The 20,888-nt window shown below is 35.5% G+C and overlaps 1 protein-coding gene across 5 annotated transcripts in view; it reads left to right on the top strand.

The window, feature by feature from the left end:
- ADAMTS3 (ADAM metallopeptidase with thrombospondin type 1 motif 3) overlaps positions 1-20,888 on the top strand; it is a 223,273-nt gene that overhangs the window by 54,699 nt on the left and 147,686 nt on the right. The gene's annotated exons all lie outside the window — the stretch shown is intronic.

Below are 20,888 nucleotides of genomic sequence, written 5' to 3'. Positions count from 1 at the left end.
CAGCTCCCCACTTGGCTTTCTCTCACATATCAGTTGGGGTGTTGGGGTGACTCATTATAGTGCTGAGAGAATGGAAGTCTAGACTCCTTACTTGGCTTGTGCCGGTGTGGGTATGGGTGGGACCGCAGCTTTTTTCCTGTGGTCTTTGGCTGCAGTAGAGCTGTTATTGTCTAAGGTTTTCTATCTTCTGAAGCTGGCCCTCTTCTTTTTTTTTTTTTTTTGTCTGTTATTTCTGACTTGCCAGCTTTTTCCACTCCAAGTCTGGAATATATGAGGCAAAAAGAAAATCCAGCATCTCACCACAGATCCTGAAGTCTCTAGCCATTCTCTCATCTCTCTGTCTTTAGAGTTTGTTTGTCATCTATGTAATGTCCAGGGTATCCAGTTGTACTTAGTGGAAGGAATCCCTAGGTGGAGTAGAAGTATGTTTACCCTATATTCCTGGATTTGGAAGTATATAATCTGCATTTTAGCAAGATATCTGGGATCTGTTGCTGCAGGTACACATGTTGAATTCCAAGATTCTACATAGTTATTATTTTTATTAATATTGACATTTCATTCTTTTTAGAAGTTTGGAAATGGAGTATCAAATTACCTTTGTTACAAATTACATATTTTAATTTGCTGTACTGTATGCACATTTTAAGATGACTTTCTCTTTTACTTATATTCAAATCAAATAGTATGATAATCAAATATTACAGTTAAGTTTGAGGCACCTCAGGTGGACCAGGGTCTTAACACAAAACAAATCATTAGCAAAAGTTTCCTGAGGCATTTGTCATTTTATAACTGTCAATGTAAGGTGTTTATAAAGAATTATGTTTACTTTTCATCTTGCCTGTCTCCTGTGTGGCATATCCAGTAATTACTCCCATGAGAGCACGTGCTAGCACAACTCTGATGCTTCTGTTTTACAATGGAGATTCACTAGTACTGCAAAATGAAAGAAGCAATACTTCTATTGAATGGAATTTAATTTTAATACCTTCTTTTCAAATATATATTGAGGAAGAGACAAGATGACATTGTTAAGTCTTAACTTTAAAGGAATTTATAACATAAACTACTAGGTTATTAGCCTATTTGGGTGAAAGTAGTAAGAAAACAAACTGCCTTACATGGAAGCAAAATCTTATGAGTAACTTTTATGTTCAAAAATACTGTTTACGTGTCCTTAATATACTGTATAAACCTACACTGAATTGCTTTGCATGTTAAAAGATATTTCACTAGGGATCTTTCTGTATTTGGCATGTATTCTGCAGTAGCAGAGGATAACATTTTCAGAAGAAAAAATGATCAGTATGTAGTTTGTTTTTGATAGGCTTCTTTTCTCCTATAGGGCATGACATTTTGGCTTTGGCAAAAACAAGAGATGGAGTGGAATTGAGAATGTATGACTACCAGACTATTTATAAAAACATTATTACTCCTTCTGTTCGTCATTTATATTCTCAAGCCTCATCTCATTAATTCCTGGACCAGGATTTCCAGATGTGAAATAATATCACTTTTAGAAGCTAAGTTCTCATTTCTAGGTCTTGTGTTTATCTAAGGAATTTTAAATATCTGCTTCATGTTGCTTAGTTTTTGACATTCCAACTTCAAGCTGATGGAGAAATGGTATCTACTGATAGCCTCCTATAGTGGTTTCTCTGAGGCAGTGGTCCTCAAACTCTTCGATCTTGGAACTCATGAAAAATTATTGAAGACTTCAAAGAAATTTTGTTTACTTGGGTTATTTCTATCTATATTTACCATATTAGAAATTAAAGCTGAGAAAATGTTAAACAATCAATTTATTAATTTATCTAAAATAATAATAAGCTCCTATGTTAGCTAAGAAATAACTTTTTATGAAAGATAGTATATATATTTTCAAAAATTAAAAATTAGAAGGATGGCATTAGTTTTCATTTTTGAAAACTTTTTAGATGTATGGCTTAATAGAAGACTGCAAGATTTTCATACCTGATTTTGCATTTTAATATGTTGTTTTGGTTGAAATCTATGAATAAAATTTGGTCTTAAACATATGCAGTTGAAAAATAAAGAAGTATTTTAATAGGTTTTTCAGATAATTGAGGATATTCTTTTATTCTATACTAAAACTCAACAAATGGTAGCATTTTAAAGGTTAGTTGCAATGTGGAATCTGAAACCATATCAAATATTTTTGTCCTCTGTTACGTGAAAACCCATGTTGCATTTTCAGTGGATCATTTAGCCATGTATGATTTTGTAATTTCGTGCATCGGTCATTTGGAAAATATTGGTTCACTGAGTCATGAGATATTACACTATAAACATTTGTTAATATATTCATAGATAGAATCAGAAAAAGTCTTTTAGTGTTGGCAGGCTATCAAGCTCACACTGGAAGAAGTATGCTGAGAAGTACTCCAAAATTCTAATTTTTGCTCGAAAGCTTGAATTTTATCATTGGCAACAAATCTTGTCAGTTGTTTTCGTTGAAGAGGCAGGCTCACTATATTCATTTTTAAGATGTTTCCCAAATACTCAATTTTAAATAATCATAATTTACGTTAGTTGAAAATGGTGTTCCATGAAAAAATGGGGTTAGTTTAAGTCCCACCTCAAACAATTGTGTAAGTGATCTATCTCTTATATTTTGGTGTGCAATAGGAATGTGATATGGTCATAAACTCCCCATCTGTTTAAGAGAATATTAAAAATTTTGTACTTAAGGCTAAAGATTTATAAAGTTGATTGTTATTACTTTATCAGGACATTGTTAAATTCAACTGGCTTTTTAAAAATTATCCTTACTGTAAGTGTGTGGAGGTGAAGAATATCATGACTGCTCATACAGTAGCCATACAGTGCCAGAAGTTTCACTCACCATTGCCTTTGCACCATCAGTGCAAATATTAACAAAGTGAGAAAGGCAAAACATCTGCATATTAAAATGAGAATAGATTTGATCTTGCTGAACCCCTTTAAGAGAATGGGTTTTAGGATCCCCAGGGGTCACAGATCAAACTTCGAGAACCACTGCTCTAAGTCATGGATATATAGGAGAATGGGTATAATTTTGAAAAGTGCTTAATGTTTTTTATATATATAAACATATATATAAAAATATAAATATATGTATATATATATTTATTTATTTATTTTTCTTCTTTTTGCTTTGAAATTTAAAGGAATTTCTAAAAAACTAGTCCTGGTGATCCTCATTGTACTCCTGAGACACAGGTGGCAATTAGAGTATCTGAGAAATGGAGAAGTCAAGTTAGTGTAGTTAAGCCATTTTGCCTGTGGCCAAGAAAAATAAGTCAAAGAATGTGCTAGAATCCTGATTCAGAATGAAGCGATGAGAGAGGCAGTATCAGCCTGGACTAAAATGATATTGAGCATGAGCCTCTCCTAATGTCCTGTTTTTCTCACCTTATACACAAAGTTGAAGTCTTCTCCGAGGAAGAGTAACTCAAAAAGTATGGCACATTGGTAGAATATTTGGAAGGGACAAGTCTGAGACTTGTATATGCCAACCACTGAAATGGTTGAAATGGAGGAAAGGAAACTGATTTTAGTAATGCTCTAATGTGTGCCAAGTATTGTGCAAGACACCTCACAAGACACCTTTTAATTCTCATGAGAAACCTATGAAGTCACTATTACCGGCCTCATTTTAGAGATGGTAAAGTGGAGCTTCAGATGTTAAACAGCTAGCCTGAGATTACATCATTCCTATGGGTTGGAGCTGGAATTCAGCCATCTCTTTTCACTCTAATATGGCATCTTCATATCAGTATTCTTGAGCCTCTTGGGCTACGCTGTTATATGGTTAATTATTACCGTATCTGTTTTCTAAGCATATTTCTAAATAGACATGCATACACTTCAGACTTAATTTTTACTTTTCTGGAAAAAAAAACAAACATTTTAAATTTATTCATCCACTAGAGGGTGCGAGAGTGCTAACTTGTTAAGTAGATGATGATTGATGAGCAAGATTTAAATGATATGATTGTGGTAATGATTTATAATTATATGTATATATCTTAGGAAATTATATATGGAAAGTTCTGAACAATTATCTAATGATTATTCTTGGTAAAAATGATGCTGTGCTATCTTATTGAAACCTAGGAGACTGCTTTCTTCCCTAAATATGAAAAGTAAATTAGATGTAGTTTAACTTAAACGTGTGACTGGTAGTTGAAGGGAGGGGATTATATAGTGTGGATTGGCAAAATAAGCAGTGAACCAAGTTAGGAAGACAAATTCTAGTCTTGAGTAACTTAAAATAACTGATATATTTAGTTACTTATTTATATAATTGCTGTGTGGGTAATTTCTGGTAAAATGATGAAGTGCTTTTTTAAAAAATCTAAAACTGAACTATGAAATCATTGCATAATATTTGGCATTAACATATTTGTATTTGAAAAGAAACTCTGGCAATTGTCCTGATTTATTGTCTCGTAAGACTCCTGTAAACTTTGGATGATGATTACTGTGAAAAAATTAGAAATTCCATCAGTGTAACCATGGCAATTGTGAAACTTTGTCAACCAAATTCTTACTCTGTATATTGCATAATTTTTTGGTGTTTAGTTTGTAAATGAAAGGATCTAAAATAATGTATCATTTGACTATTTTAGATATAATCTTGAGCTCTGCATACAAAGGTTTTTTCAAACTCTGAAAATCTTTGAAGGATTATTAAAATAATATATATATTTACATGACTCTGATTTTGAGAAGGTATGGCTGTTGGAGCAAATGGACCAGAGTTCATAACTTTCTTTCCTCTGGTAATGTACAGGCCATGCGATGTTGGATATAGCTTAATCTCTTTAAACATTAGTTGACTCCTCTGTGTAATTGAAGTATAGAGTTGCTGTGAAGTGGTAGGTGTTGAAGATATAAAGATGAGTTGCAAGTTGTTCTTTCTTTAAGGTGGCAGTCTAGCTGGGGCCCTATACATGTAAGCAAACAAGCACAATGAGGTGAAGTGGGGACAGTGATAAAGTGATGTGAACTTGCTACTATGGCATCACCTCAAAGGGATACCAACTAGTCCTGGAACCATTCTATGAAGATGCTTCAGAGGAGCTAAGACTTGAACATAAAAGATAAGCAGGTATAGAATTTGGGAAGCTAAGAGGAAGGAACATATTTTAATTAGAGGAAATAGCATGAGACAAATCATGGAATAGGATAGTATGACTCTTTCAAGTTATAAGAATATAGAGTAAACATGCAGGAGAGTAAGTTGGAGACCTACAGCGGGACTGACACCAGTGAATCTTGAATACATATTAACAAGTTTGGATATTACTTAAATGCTAGGAAGCCATTCATACATTTTTAATTAGGAATGCCATGATCTTGCGTTTTAGGAGAATCACTGGGACAGCACTTGGGCGAAGTCATAAGTTATTTCTATAGGTTTGGTGAGAGGTGATGTGGTCCAGATAAGACTGTAATAGTGACACTTGAAATGGTGGTCAGCAGATTCTGGGGTTACCTAGAACAGGATTAGCAGAAGGGAATGAAATCATGAGGTTTTTAGGAGTTTGAATCTCCCAACTTGGCAATTGGAAATTGGTCTTGAAGAGTCCGAAAGACCCTGGAGTGACTCAGGCTTCAGTTATGGGTGACTGTATGGAAAATGGAGGAGAGGAGCAAGCTTTTTTAAGGGGACTTTGAGCTGGAGATAGAGATTAAAACAGAGTAAAATAAGCTTGAAACAATATTTGAGTACTTTCCATGTGCCAGGGGTACAGTTAAGTCTTTTAGCACATACAAATTCATCATCTTAGAATGCCCCCATTAGTAATTGACAAGTGAGGAAGCAGATTCAGAGAGGTCATATATCTAACCTAAGATCACACAGCTGCAAGTGGGAGAACTTGGAATTGAGTCTAGGTCTATCTGACCCTACAGTACAGACAATCTTTTCCTACTCTATTACTTTGAGAATCACTGCATACAGCTATAGTCGAAAGGATGGGTGTAAATGGAAATATCCAGGAAGAATATATAGACAGAGAAGAGAAGATGGCCAAAGACAGAATTTGGACAAATAACATTAGATTAAATGGAACTCATAGGAAATGTAAAAAGAGAGGAAGGAGGCTAACTAGAAAAAAAAAATTGTCTTCAAGATAAAAACTTAAGAATCATCCTTTCAGACTTTCATTCTCACTCTCATCCTGTCCATCAGCAAATTCTGTTGCCTCTGCCTTCAGAATATATCCAGAATCTGACCATCCTCCCCACACTACTCCCTGTGGAAGCCACTCGGATCTCCTATGCTCTAACAGGATATTCTCCATGCATTCTGTTCTACCGAATTTTCTTCACCCAGCTGTCAGACCAATCCTTTCATTATGCAGATGAGATTGTCATTTCTCTGCTCAGAAGTATCCAGTGGTCTTCCTTGTCATTCAGAATAGAATCCAAACTACCATGACCTACCTACAAGGCAGCAATGACAGCCAAAGGCTACCTATCTTTCTAATCTTTTTCTCTCCATCTTCCTCCAGGCCACATCTCCTGGTACAAGCCAAGCATGCTACCTTTCTGGACCTTTGTCCTGACTGTTTACCTGCCTGGACCACTTTCTCCCGAGGTCTCTCATTTGGAGAGACTCCCTAACCAACCTGTTTAAGATAAGCACCTTGCATCATATTATTCTACCTCTTCATTCTCTCTTTAGAACTTTTCATCACCTGAGATATTAAAATTGTTTGTTTGCTTTGTGTTAATTGCCCCTGGAATCTCTGGCCCATGCCCAAGTTTCGTGAAGGTAGAGATTTTGCTTTTTGTTGTTGTTCACTCCTATAGCCCCAGGATCTTGACAATATAAAATGCTCAACAAATATTTGGATGAATGAATGCAGCAAGACTGGCTTTTAAAAACAAGTAAATTATATCATGCCACCCCTGTTTAACCCTCCCACCCCAGTAGTCTCCCATTACTGTCAGACTTAAATCCAAATTGCTTTCCATGGTAGACAAGGACTTCCATAATCTTGACCTTGGCTGAGCCTGAAACCTAGTCTCGCCCTGGTTGACTACATTCCAGCCACATTGGCCTTCTAGTTCTTCCTGGAACTTGCTAAGCTCGTTTCTTCCTCTTGCTGTTCTCTCTGCCAGCCACTCTTTCTACATAGTTGGCTCCTTTCAATCCTTCAGATCTTTGCTCAGATATTGCTTTTGCAGAAAGGCCTCCCCAGACAACCCTCTTTAAAACAGTCCTCCCAGTACTTGTCCCTCTCCTCCCCACCCCAATCTTTCCAGAACTCAGGCTAGTTTTTATCATCATAATTATCACTGAGTGATATTGTTCATTTATTTACTTATTAATATTCTCTCTCCCAACCTGGCTTGTAAACTTCATGAAGGTAGTGGCTTTTTCTGTCTTATTTACCATCATATTCCCAGCTCCTAGAAGAGAGTGCTTGATACATCTGAAAACCTAATGCGTAGAGGATGGATGAATGAAATACTTCTACTACTACTGCAATTGGCTAATTGTTACTGTGAATACTTGAATACTCTGTTGGTGACACACAGTTTAAATAAACGCCTAAAACTTCTAGGATGAAGATTATGCAGTTTGAACATTAAGTAATGAGGTCACCTTTCCAAACTGGTTCATGGAATTCTGGTACATTACTTTATAGAGATTCTTTTTGCACATTCTTGGGAGCCCAGATCTCTCAAAGTTTCAGAATGTTGTAATTTTTAGTTTTAGTTGTTGCCAAAAGTATTAGACCGAATTAGATTGCTAACTCCAGGGTAGTGAGTGCCACATTATCTTTCATATCTCCAGCACCTTATTCACACAGAGGTGTTCAATAAATGTTTGCAAATGGTGGCTTAAAAGTTTTTTGCATTTAAAAACTCAGAATTTTCTGTAAAATATTTTCAGTTTTTATAAATTTCAAAGCTGAGCCCCCACACCCTAACCATCTCCAAAAAGCTTAACCTTTATGCAATGTTTGATTACTGACCAACTCTAGGAGAGGAATGAAAGAGTGATCTCCCCTTCTAAATTTAAATTCTGTCCACCAGGCTAGAAGAACAGAGGGGACCTATAATAATTTATTCACCTACTGTAACTCCCTATTTGGATGAGGTTGGGTGGAGACAGGGAAAGGCTCTGTGGTCCAGCATCCTCCTTCACTCTTATTTTCTTTTTGATAAAACAGCCAGTGTTTAGTGTGGCTCCAGAAGTTTTGGTTTGGGGATTTAAAAAGCGAGCGGCAGGTAGCTGTGACGCAGGTTTTGCACAGTCATTGAGCTGCACACACCTTAAGCCAACATGACCAGTGAAAGGTGGCAGTGTTTGAACTGAATCTGTGCTTTTTAGATGGAGCAGCACCTTTTCAATAAAAGCACGTTTATACCGACTCCTTAAGAAGTTTAGACTGGAGGGCTGTCTCCAGAAACTGGCCCCCCTTCTGCCAAGCCCCATTTGTTTGTCTTGGCAGCTGGGCTGTGTCTGCTTGGCTGCTGCTAACGCTGGGATGTTAAATTGATGAAACACAGAGCTCTTGATCCTTTTCAGTGAGGCTTCTATTCGGTTAATGGCAGGGTAGAGCTTTTTGCTGCTAGCCACCTGTAACTGGCCAAGATTAAAAAATAAATAAATAAGTGCAGAGGTGTGGAAGAGGAAATTAAAAAAAAATCTTACCAAATACTACATTTTTTGTTTGTTTGCCTGTTTTAATGTCCAAAATAGGTTTAAAAACGCTGAAAAAGAAAGTGAGGAAAAAAAAAACCCCACCTAAATCTCATCACTATTTTGGGTCAGTGGTGGTGGCTAGGGGAGGACTGGAGAATGGATGCTCTTCTAATGTTATTAGGGATTTGGGGACCTGTGGAGAGTTATGAAGATACATTTTTAGAATAATTAATACTGCTTTTCACTGTGGCTTTTGTCTTACTCTTTCTTTGTTCTACACAGAATTTTTCTCTTCAAGTAATTACAATATATAATTCTATTTAGCACGAATACTCAAGCATAGATAACCTGATAAAATATGAACGGAGTTGGCTTTTTGAGGGTTTGGGCATTCCAGAGCCATAGACCAACTATACTTGTGTAAAATGCACTCGTGTTTGTTTGCTGTGCTTGGAATTAGGCCATCCTTAGGCTCTCAGTCTCCGTGACTGTACATTGTTCAAGAAGCCATGGGCTCTGACTAGACTTTTAAGAAATAACAGCACAGAAAGGAAACAAGTATAAATTGTCTCTTTGGTTTATATTACTCAAGAGGGATTTGTAATATTGCTTAAGTTGTTACAAGTTTTGATGGTCCCCAAAGATGAGTCCCTCACTTTATTCAGGCTTCCGCTCAGATGTCATCTCTTCGGAAGTGTCAAAATAGCAAGCCCTTTCCCCATTTGACCATTAATTTAACCAAAAACCTTTTTAATCATTGCTTAATTTTTTTCATGGCAATTAATCATGATCTGAAATTATGTATATTTTAATTTTATATCTCAACTGCAGTATAAGTTCTATGAGGACAGGGAATTTTTCCTTATTCACTGCCTAACACTCAGTGCTCAGAATAGTATCCAGGATACAGTAAATGTATCATAAATATGTGTCGAATGACAAAATAAATAAGAAAAGGAAAGGAACAATAAAGGATGAAGTAGAGAAAGGAAATAATGATGGTTTCTCAGATAATATCATTCATCTTGTAGCTAATTACCCCAGGACAGGAAAGTCCATCAATCTTGCACATATAAAATGTTTGTTAATACTTTCAGTAAAACTTCGAGTGAAAACTAGATTGCATCTTACGAACATATCATTTGGCCCAAGTAAATGAAATCGTTAAGTTAGCCAAAAATCAGGGAATATGAAGACAATTTCATTGTTTAATTGAACTAAAGGACTGAGCAGAGAAATTACATTTGTTTTAATAAGGGTGTTAAAAGAGCACAGGTTCAAAACTTTGACTCTTGGCCATTACGAGTGCATTTAAAATTTTCTTTCCCGCTAGACCATCTTGTTTAGAAGGGGTAGCTTTGTCGATTTCAGCATCTCCATCAGTTGCTTATATCTGTTCTCGGAGTATACTAACATGATGCTATAGCACATGCTGTCACAAACAGATGGAATTGACAGAAGAAAATATCTCTTGTCCACTAAAAAAAAAATGTTTAAAAAGGATGTTTGTTGAATAACAGATGGTGTGAGAAATAGCCTGTCAAATTGAGATTGGTGATAATGGATTAGTGAACTCTATAATTAACTACCAGTTTTTCTTATGATTATCTTTCTTTCTACTCTGTGTCCACTTTTATATGCTTCCAATCATTATCTTCCCTATTTCACATTTTTATATATTAACTTTTACTGTGAAGATTTATTTGTTTTCTTTCATAGTCTTCCTAATGGTTTTATCATATTTCATCAAATTGATATGTTACAACGCGACTGCTGAGAGCAAGGCTCTCATGCGTTAGCGATGTGTTTGGAGTGTGGAACCTGTTCAATCCGTTTGTCGTTTTTAATTGAACATTCCAAGTTTATTTAGATTTATTTAAGGACATTAGCTTCTTTCTGGTAATTAATATTATAGGTAATGATATGATGACTATCTATCTGAATGTCTATTATTCATGATCCTCTTGACTCATGGTCATAGGATGAATTCCCACAGAGATTTCTCAGTCAAAGGTTGTCAGCATTTTTGTACTCTTGATTTGTGAATGTGTGACACCATTTCATAATGATACCTTCAATGTTTGAATGTTCCTTTGGTCTTATAAATAAAGGTATCTTAGACTTTATCTTGCATTAATTATGGCATTTTCTTCTCTCTGACAAAGCTAAAAGTATTCTCCACATTTGGATATAGGTAGCGGCCTATTTTAGTTCTCTTTTCAATTCTAGGCTTGTTTTTTATATGGTCGTAGCATTTTTATGGATTTTATTAATATATGATTTTATTATGAATTATGCATTTCACCAATCTTCAAGGAACTGGTCTTTGAGCTTGGACACTCACTAATTTTATAGTTGCAAGCTTAATTTTTAAAAAATCTTACTTCATGTGGGGGACTCTAAAACTTTGACATTACTGAAGCCCCCACCCCTTTTTTTCTCTGTCTCTTCTAAATTTTTTAAAATTCTAGTGGCTTTTCAAGTTCTTTCAAATTGTTAACAAACACATTATGCATATGATCTATAGTACAATATTATCATGCCCTCCTCAGCTCTGCTACTTTACAGAGGAGCAACATAAACTAGAAAATCCATCTTGAGAAGCTCTAACGAACAGAAAAATTTGTGACTATGGTGATCAAATCTGGTTTAAAACCAGCTAATGATCAATAAAAGAAAGAAGATACTCTTAATATTTTAAATTTGTTTCCTAGTTCTATTTAAAATTTTGAAATACTAAAATCTCATGATAACATAACTGAATGATAATAGTGTTATCGATGTTAGGCTACTAGCTGCTAGTAATAATAAGTATAATTTGAGATTTTTTTAACATGTGTAAGGCACTGTATTTCTTAGACATTTTGTCATTTATTCTTCTTACTATTCTCTTTTAGCCGATGATGAAACTGAAACGTTAACTGAAATTTCCCTAGAGTTGGAAACAATGTCATACTTGGGCCAGGGATTTCTCTTAACCATGATGCTATGCTAAATACATTGGTTTTGGTAATTTGCATTTATTCCTAAGGATTTCTTTTTAAAAAGTTTCTTCCTTTCTGATTGTATGGATCTGTATGACCATCTCAGAATTAAAATATTAAATAAATACATTTTTAATTTTTATCCAAAATGTTCTTGATGACCAAGTGTTAATATCATCCAGTATCTCTGTGCAGAGCAAACACTTAGTGGTTCTTGCTAAGCTTTAGTTTTAGTCCGTTCCCTCATCCTAGGCCTTTTCCCGAAGCAGAATTCTCATTCTTCACCCAACTTCAAACGTAATCAAAATAAAATTGTTTCTGGTCCTGAACATTTCTTGTTCATTCATTAATAGTTTTTGTATTTAATAGTTTATAGTGTGTAAAACACCTTTAAAAAGTCATAATGACTCTTTATATACAAAATTGTTTTTCGTTAGCATTTCTCATTAATATGTTGAACATTCTGCCAATTTTTGGCAGTTGATACACTCTGGTCAGTAAATAAACTGAGCTTGGTAAAATTGCATCACCAGTTTTCCAACAGAATATGTATGTTCTTTCAGGGTCATTGTTACATTCAGCCCACTTAAAATAATGTGGCACTTATCAGTAGAAACCTTTTCTGATATCTGGAGGTAGTCACTAAGTATTTGTTGTTAATTATTATTATTTATTTTAGTAGTTCTTAACCTGGGGACCATAGAGAGGGCTTCAGAGTATCTTAGAAAAGCCTGAAGTAGTGTGAAAAATATGTTATAGGACCATTTTTTAAAAAGAGTTCATAGTTTTCATCGTTCATTTAGTTATTCATTGAATCATCATTTATTCAAACATCCCCCCCCAAAAAATTAGACCCAAACAAAGTTAAAAAATATCCCTATCCTCAAAATCTCATCTGCATTTATTTACCCACTTATACCTTCATATCAGATCTTTTAGTTATCTATTTTGACCATATTTTCCATTCCTATTATTTCATCGATTTCCCATGCTTAACTCTAAGCATTTTTTTTTTTTTTGGCATGATACTCATTGTTTTTAAGGCAAAGGGAGCATGGGCATTTGGCCTTTGTTTTTAATTTATATCGTGATCTGTTAGTCTAGATCTAGTTGCATAAGTGGCTTTATTTCAGAGAATGGAGGAGAGGGAGGGAGAGAGAACGAGACAGGCTACAATTTGCAGAATTTAGGTCTCTAGGAGGATTGGCTGGTCTGAACTGGATATTTGAAACCTGTTGTTTCAGTGTACTACACTGAACTAGTGTACTACACTGTATCAATCGTAAACACAGCCCTCTCCTCTCTTCTGACAGTAAGAAAAGGAATTTATCTGCTTCTCTTCTCTTCACCACCAAAAGAGCCACAACCTCCACTTCCAAATGTTACCAGCCTTTGACTCACTTGATTAAAGCCCTGCTTTTCTGTCAATCTGAAATAAACTTTAGTCACTGACGCGGTCAATCAGTGCTCAGGTCTCCCTGTTCTCTGTTGTTCCTTGCTCTTCACTTTGCATCCTCTCTCCTAAAGATGAGTCACAGCACCCGCCTTTCTTATAATTGTCTAACAGATTTAATGAGTTGATTTCATGAACAAAAAAGCAGAATATGAAAGAGGACTATAAAGTGTGCTGTATGTTTTAAGGATAAAGATTGGTTTTGAATCAGTCTTTCATGATTCTAAGAGAAGATAGGACTGTGTAGTAGTTAACAGTCAAGTTGTGGAATCTTTTATCTTAGACGTGCTGCTAGTTAGCTGTGTCACCTTTACAACTCAGGATGAAATGGAATAGCAATGTACCTACAAACTGGGGATAGAGCAGGCAACATTCTTAGTGCATACTACGTTTTCAGTAAATGTTTGTTTATTGGTGACAGAGAGTCTTCTTTTGATGTCTTCCAGTTTTAGTGACTTATCTAGGAACTACTGCATTCCATTCAAAGTAAAACAACCACTTGTATTTAAAACAAAATCTATATAAACAAATTCAAGAACCATGTAATATCTAATTTGGAGCAGTACTCATTTCTTTCTGCCTGACTAGATACCAGATTGCTGAACATTCCAAACCTACTGATTTTGTTTACTTATATTGCAAATGAATTAGAGTATTATTACTGTCACTTATGTGTTTAATGATTTTCAGCATGTAAATGTAAATGATTTATCTTTAATCCTTACTATGTTCTACCAGTTTCTTTTAAGTAATGACTATTAACAGTGAGCAAACAGAGCCTAATAAAATTCACTCACTAATGGAGGACATTTTGAGTTAGTAGAAAAAGCTCATGCCATTTATTAATTTTTGGTTTCGGTAGAAATGTAGGACATCTTCATTTCATTTAGCATTTAGACATGCCAAAAGCTAGTTTAAACATAGAAGAAGAAAAAATGTTGACATCGCGCCCCCCGCAACTCAAAGATCTCTATTATTTACATTTTGGTTAATTTCCTCTCATGATTATTTCTAAAATTTAAGACTATGATCTTCCAATAAATGCCATTTTGAATATGTTCCCTATAGTAAGTTTCTCAAAGACTTTCTTTTGTCTTTTGATCATTTCATCATTTCTCCCTCTGTTGGCTTGGGGCACTACATAGGAAATTCTGTTTAAAAGTAAAATAAGTGATGAAGCAAACATGCAAATATAAATAATGAATCAATAATACAAGATGGGTCTACAGTTGTAAGCAGTGTGGTATGCAGAAATTGCATGTTTTCTTCACAGTTCCTCCTCAAATGTGGCCTAGCGGAGAAAGTAGGGATCATGAGGAAGTGAACACTGGTAGGAATACTTGGGTGCCTGCGTAAGTGAATTATACAGGATTTTCAGCATTTAAGTACTTTAAAAAAAAATTTCGAAATGATTTAAAATATGTTTATCTTTTAACTGTAAGATACAGCAGACATTCAAGCAGCTTACTATGGACGTTGCTGGTAGAGGGTATACTAAAATCAGAGGTGTATTCAGGTTTCATGAGGCCTGAAACTTGTATAATTTTGTAAAACACATTTTAGAAAAACTAATACAATGGTATAAATGTAAAACTAGGAACAAGAATAAGTAGTTATTTGACATGGGAAAACAATTATAAAAGTTATAAATTTAATAAAGCTGGCAAATACCATTAATATCACACAATCCAGAAGAAACAATATTTTTATTAAGTGACATATTTCTGGATTTTTCCCTCCATTTTTGGCTCCTATACTTTAATTGCCTCTTTATTAGTGATTTTACAGTATTTTTGTAGAGAATTAAAAAGTTAAGTCAGTTTTTATTCTAGCATGGTTGATCAAGTTTTCTTTTTTATTATTGATTTTGAGATGCATAAGACATGTGCATATAGTCATCTTCACTGCTGCTACTGGATTGTAATTTACAAACAGAAGTTCTGATAAATTCAATCTCATGCATTTCTCATAAAAAAAAGAAGTACAGAGTGTTCGTGATTACCTATGTTGAATTATCAAATACATTTTGGACAGGGGAGAATTTCCATTTTGAACAGACATTGAAGAAAATCAGTTCCTTAACTTACAGTTGTACACATCTGAGGATTGGAAAACTTTACAGCCCAGATTCTGGCTTCATACATTTCAAATCCTGTTTCTCTTCTACTAGTCATACACTTTCAAGCCAAGCCCTGTTTACTGTTTCTGTCTTTATTTCATCCTTCTAGTGCTATTAATACCTTTCTTCTGGTCTTCTTCAATCTATTATATTTCATTGAGGTAATTTTTAAAACTAAGGTGTTATTATCCAGAACAAAGCCTCCTGGCTGATAGAATAACCATAGGCACAGTAGCTAGTGTCAAGTTCTGTGCATCAAGCCTGTGCTAAGACTGTACCATCAATCCTTAATCCCGGCTTTTCAGATGAGAAAACTGTACTTACTGAGATTTCTATTCATGTCTGTCATACTCCAAAGCTTATGTTCCCAACCACTACAAAACTCTCTTTAGTAATGACACTTGAGATGGGATGGTTTGAATCCAAACATGACTCTGTATTTTTATTAATATGAATATGTTAATAATATAATATACTAATACAAATTATTAACATATTTTTCTAATAATAATTCTCCATACCTGTAGATTTTCTTCATTCAGTAATTGTAGCCCTTTCAACAACAAATCATTTTATGACAATTTATCTGTAAAACTAAAAATATTTATGTCAAAGGTAATTATTAGAATAAATTTTAGTATTTTAGAATTCTGTGTATTATTTTATAATAAAAAGTCCAATACTTAGTTTAAAATATTAGTACAACAAAATAAAATGGCTTGTCCCTGTGAGTTGAAAGATAGAATTTATTTCATCAATATTTTAATTCAAATTGTTTTAGTCTTTGTGAATGAGCATGGGATATTATCTTTCCTCATCTCTGTTGTAAAGATGTGTGTATGTGTATACATAGTCCCACCTTTGCCAAGCAAATCGGCAAAATTAATGTAATCGTAAAGTCAAAACCTATAATTCTTTTCTCACTGTCAAAGGAGAATTTGCACACCTGTCTTTTAAAATTTAGGTTTCATAGATCTTGCCAATCTAGCATATTCATGGTTTGCTACCATTTTGGAATCTGCCAGTCAGAAATGACCTCAGACATTACTGAGAAGTCTATGTCATTCTTTTCCCATTATTAACTGTTCTGTTCTTTTTTTTTCTTTCTGCTGACATCTGTTCTGAATAGCTCAGATTCATTTTAGTCAGACAGTCATTTTGTGCTAAATGTTACTTGACCTTCAAGAATCTGTAGATCCAGCCAGGATTGGGTCAGACTCGATCCTCTCCAGTTTTAGATACCTGGCCAACTCATCTGGCCAGAAGGCTTTGATGCTCCTAAAGGTCTGCAGATGATTTCATAAAAAGGTATGCTATTCTTTCACTTGTCCGCAGTCTGTCTCTACAATGAAAATAATGGAAATTGTGTGTTAGTGCTATTTTCTTTTGGAACATCTTATCTGATGCAGTCTCTTTCTTTCTTTTTTTTTTCCTTCTTTCCTTTCTTTTTCCTTCCCTCCCCTCCTCCCTCCTTTCTTCTTCCCCTCCACCTTCCTCCCCGCCCCACCCCAACTTCTTCTCATATTCCTTCTATTCTTATTCTGAGAGTAGTGATGGGTGACCACATTCATATGCTGCTTTTGTCTATCTGGTTCCTCTTGCTGATACCCTAGGAAGGCCTTTCTAGCAAGGCAGGTGGGAGGGATTGTTGAGATGGCACCAGCCACCCAGTTGGAATGGACTGGCAATACTGACTGAGAAAAGCTTCACGGAATCTACACTTTTACAGCAATAGGACATTTGCCACAGATTGTAGTTTATCATAGACTTTTTTTAGATTGTATTATCATGGCAGGCCTTATGTGTATTCGCAGCATTGGCACCAATGAATGCCTAGGAAAGAATTCTCTAAGACAAACCAAATGCTACATCTACACAGGCATGGTAAAGGACCAGGTTGTAAAACAATTCTTCAAAGAACAGTAATTTGGGAATAGTCATGTGGTGGATTAAATGAAGGTTTTTGTAGCTTTGAAGCCTATTCCATAGAGACAACAAATATTACCTGAAAAACAAAATAGCATATCTTTTTCTATTGCAGGAGTACCCTACATGCTTTTCCAGAATGCCAAAGTCTGGTCACGTGGCTTCTAGATCGTACATATCAGCAGAGGTCTAAGTGTGATATAGAAAAATAAAATAGGATGATATGAGAAGAAATGACTTGGGCATTTGAGGGTGTCAGGAAGACATGTTATTTAGGTTGAGAGCTGAAAGAAAAAAAGTGCCAGATGTAGGAAAAATCAGGAGGATCAGGAGCAAAACATATCAGGAGAGGTTGCTGCTAAGGTCAGTGAGCTATGGGGAGACCACATCAAAGGGATGAAAAGCCGCAGGACCTTGTATGGTTTGTAAGCCAGAGTAAAAGTTTAATTTAGGTGTAATGGGGGCCATGGGGGTTTTAAACAGAAGGATGACATGGTACGATTTATTTATTTTTTTAAAAAGATTACCTTGCTTTCTAGAGAATGGGAGGGGGAGGGGCAAGAGTCTAAGGTGGAGGCTCTTGTTTTCCAGGGAAAGATGATGGTGATTCAGATGATGGTGATAGAAAGATGGGATGACGTAATCGATTTGGGATGTGTTTTGGGGGCACCTTTACAGGACTTACTGATGCATGTGACAAGTGAAAGAGGGAACAGTGATAACTCTCAAATTTTCGATGTGAGGAAAAGTACCAATGGGCCATTTCCTGAGATGGGGACCACTAGAGGAGCAGTGGGTTTAGACAGCAAACCCAGAAGTCCTGTTTTGGCCTTGGAGAATTTGAGATGCTTAACTTTCCCATGAAGATGCTGAGTAGGCAGTCGTGTAACCAAGACTGGAGCCTCACAGAGAGGTCAGGGCTGGAGATTTAGGTGACATCAGTAGTTGTAGGATGCTTTTTAAAGCCATGCAATTGGGTGGGATCACCTAAGAGAAGTAAGTTGTCAGAAAGAAGAAGGAGGCCCAGAAAAGAGTCTTCATGCACCTCTACTTTTACAGTTTAAATATAGAGAAGGACCTAGTAAATGAGACAGAGAAGGTATAGTCAAGAAGGTGAGAGAAAAACAAGGAGACTATGATTTCCCAGAAGCCAAGGGAAGATAACATTTCAAGAATGAGACAAAAGTATCTCTAGGTTTCATGGGAGTCCTTTTAAAGAAAAATAATGCAAAATTATTAATATAAAATTAAGTACTAATATGACTATTTAGAATGAGAAAGAAACCATGAGAAATTACAAAGTAAAGAGGTAAAAAATGCCACAAATCTCACAACATTCAGGAAAAATAATAATTTTATTAACATAAGCGCATCATATACTTTTATAATACTTTTCCTCTACTTTTTGAGGGGAAATGAGTGCTTCCTTCCAATTTCTCACATCTCAAAATCTGAGATGTTTTTGAACATAGGAAAAACCTAAGTAGATTTCACATCTACGATTTATTAAATTTATTTTCAAATGTGGTGTCAGGAAGAATACCCTGACTCAAATTTTGCAGTAATTAAATATAAACTTAATACCTTTACTAGCAATTGACTGAAGTCCTGTTATTAAAGTCTCATTGCTTCTTTTGCCCATTCATTTTGGCAGTTAGAGTAATATCAAAGAAAGACAGTAGGAATTCTCAGTAAATTCTGGCTGAATCTGGGCCTCTTGTATGATCTGCAATCTGTTCTATTTAGGCCAACCACAGGAGCAGTTCCCTGTGATAGGAATGGGAGATGAGAGTGAAGAATATGAGAGGAGTGAGAAGAAAATGGCACTGATGTTTAGAATTGCTTTAGACCCCTCTGAATTTTTAAAAATTTTCTTTACTATACTGTCTGATTCAAGAAAAGCCTGTTTGACCTATGAAAAATCATTTTGTTGTTTATGTTATCATTTAAAAATATTGATTTTAGGTTTTTAATTTGAATTGGCAGATTTGTTAAAATAGATGAGAAAGGGAGTTATGAGCAAGTTTCCTACATGCGTGATTCAGCCAAACTACAGAAGGGATTAAAAAATTCTTAGATTAGCTAGTTCAACCTTCTAGTCAAAGACTATCTTCTCAATAGATGGTGAGTCACCCTATATGTGAATAGTCTAATTATTGCCTTTCATAAGTCTGCCTTCACATATTGTTGGAGAGCTGTAGTTCGTAAGGCTTCAAATTAATCAGGGAGATTTTCTTTCAAATAATCTTCCTGTATTTGAAAACTTCATTGTAGTCTTCCCTGCTACAGGTAAGTAGCCTTAGTTTATTTGTTAGGCATGTGGGAAGGTGTTTGGATCACATAGCACACTGATCACCTTTCTTTTCGTGATGGTTGCTCCTCTTCCGTACTGGAAGAGCCCTGACTTTGTTTATTGTTCTACCCTTCCAGTTGATTTTGAGAGGGATGACTTCTCCTCCCCAGCTCCAAGGGCTAATCATGATCAGAATAACCAGTTTTTATGGTCTTATTCCCTTTACTGGGGATTGGTTTAGGCATGGTCATGTAACCCAATTCTGGTTCTGGGACCTGAGAAAAAGTCATGCAAAGGACATTTAAAATGGCTCCCCCCTCCCCAAACAAAAAGAAATACCTTATTGAGGAAATACCTTATTTCCTTTGTCCCTCCCCTTGTCCCTCCCTTCCTTCCTTGTTCTTGGTTGGTAGGGGGGTGGGCATTGAGTTTGTCAGTAGTCAACACTTGGAACCGCTGCAGTTAGCTTGGAAACATTGGGACAGACACCATTGCAGCCTAGGTATACACAGTGGAAAGACTGAAAGTCTTGGTAGCCTTGAGGTCATGCTGAGCGGCTGAGGATCCCTTCCACATAGCTTCTTATATATGAGATGATTGATCCTTTTCTGTTTCTGTTTCTTATAGTTTTTCCTTCTCTTATTTGCCACTCTAGGCATCCTTGTATTATTTTAACTTACCTGCAACTTCTGCCAACCAGTAATACTCTTAGCATTGTTTGTCATGTCTTCTCCATGGAATTTTTATATCTAACCAAAATCTTTAGTGATTCATAAACATAGGCAAAGGCACATAACATGGTTGATATGAAAATGAAATTGTCTTCTGAAATTTTATCCTGGAGTTAAGGTGGCAGCACTTGGCAGCATTTTTCTACAGTGGGTTTAAAGCTGGTTAACACTAAACACTGCTTTAACAGTGGCTGGTTTGGATCTATGATTTCTTTGAGGAAGCCCCTCCCCTTATGCGTTACATTTGTTTAGTCTGTTTTTTACAACTAGGTCTTTTTGATAAACGTAACATTTTACTATTTTGTTCTTACTGGCTCTTTTTGTTATCAACCTTTCAAAAATGTATTAAAAACTCCTTCTCTGTTTATAGAACTGCTTTCCCCCTAGTACCTAAGTTCTTGAGGACTGTGTATTTAATTGAAGCAGGTTGAGAAACTTTGCTACAGATTATTAGCACATTTGGTGGCTGCACTAGTTGGCTGAGGTAAAGTATGTTCAGTATGTGGCCTTTAGATTCAGGAGAAGAGTTCTCTCTCCCCGTTATGCCTCCCTCTATATCCTCCCAGATTTATGCTTATAAATATAGACTAGTATTTCATATTCTCTTTTTATACACAAAGGAGATGCTGGCATCATTCACTGCTATGAAGTGTTACCTGTTTTTAACAAGACACAATTCACATACCATACAATTCACCTATTTAAAAT

The sequence above is a fragment of the Pteropus medius genome, unplaced genomic scaffold (assembly GCF_902729225.1).
Source record: "Pteropus medius unplaced genomic scaffold, Ma_sr-lr_union100, whole genome shotgun sequence".
In the NCBI taxonomy this organism is placed as follows: domain Eukaryota; kingdom Metazoa; phylum Chordata; class Mammalia; order Chiroptera; family Pteropodidae; genus Pteropus; species Pteropus medius.
Note: the sequence above shows the minus strand (reverse complement) of the source record. Positions and strands in the feature narration are given on the sequence as shown.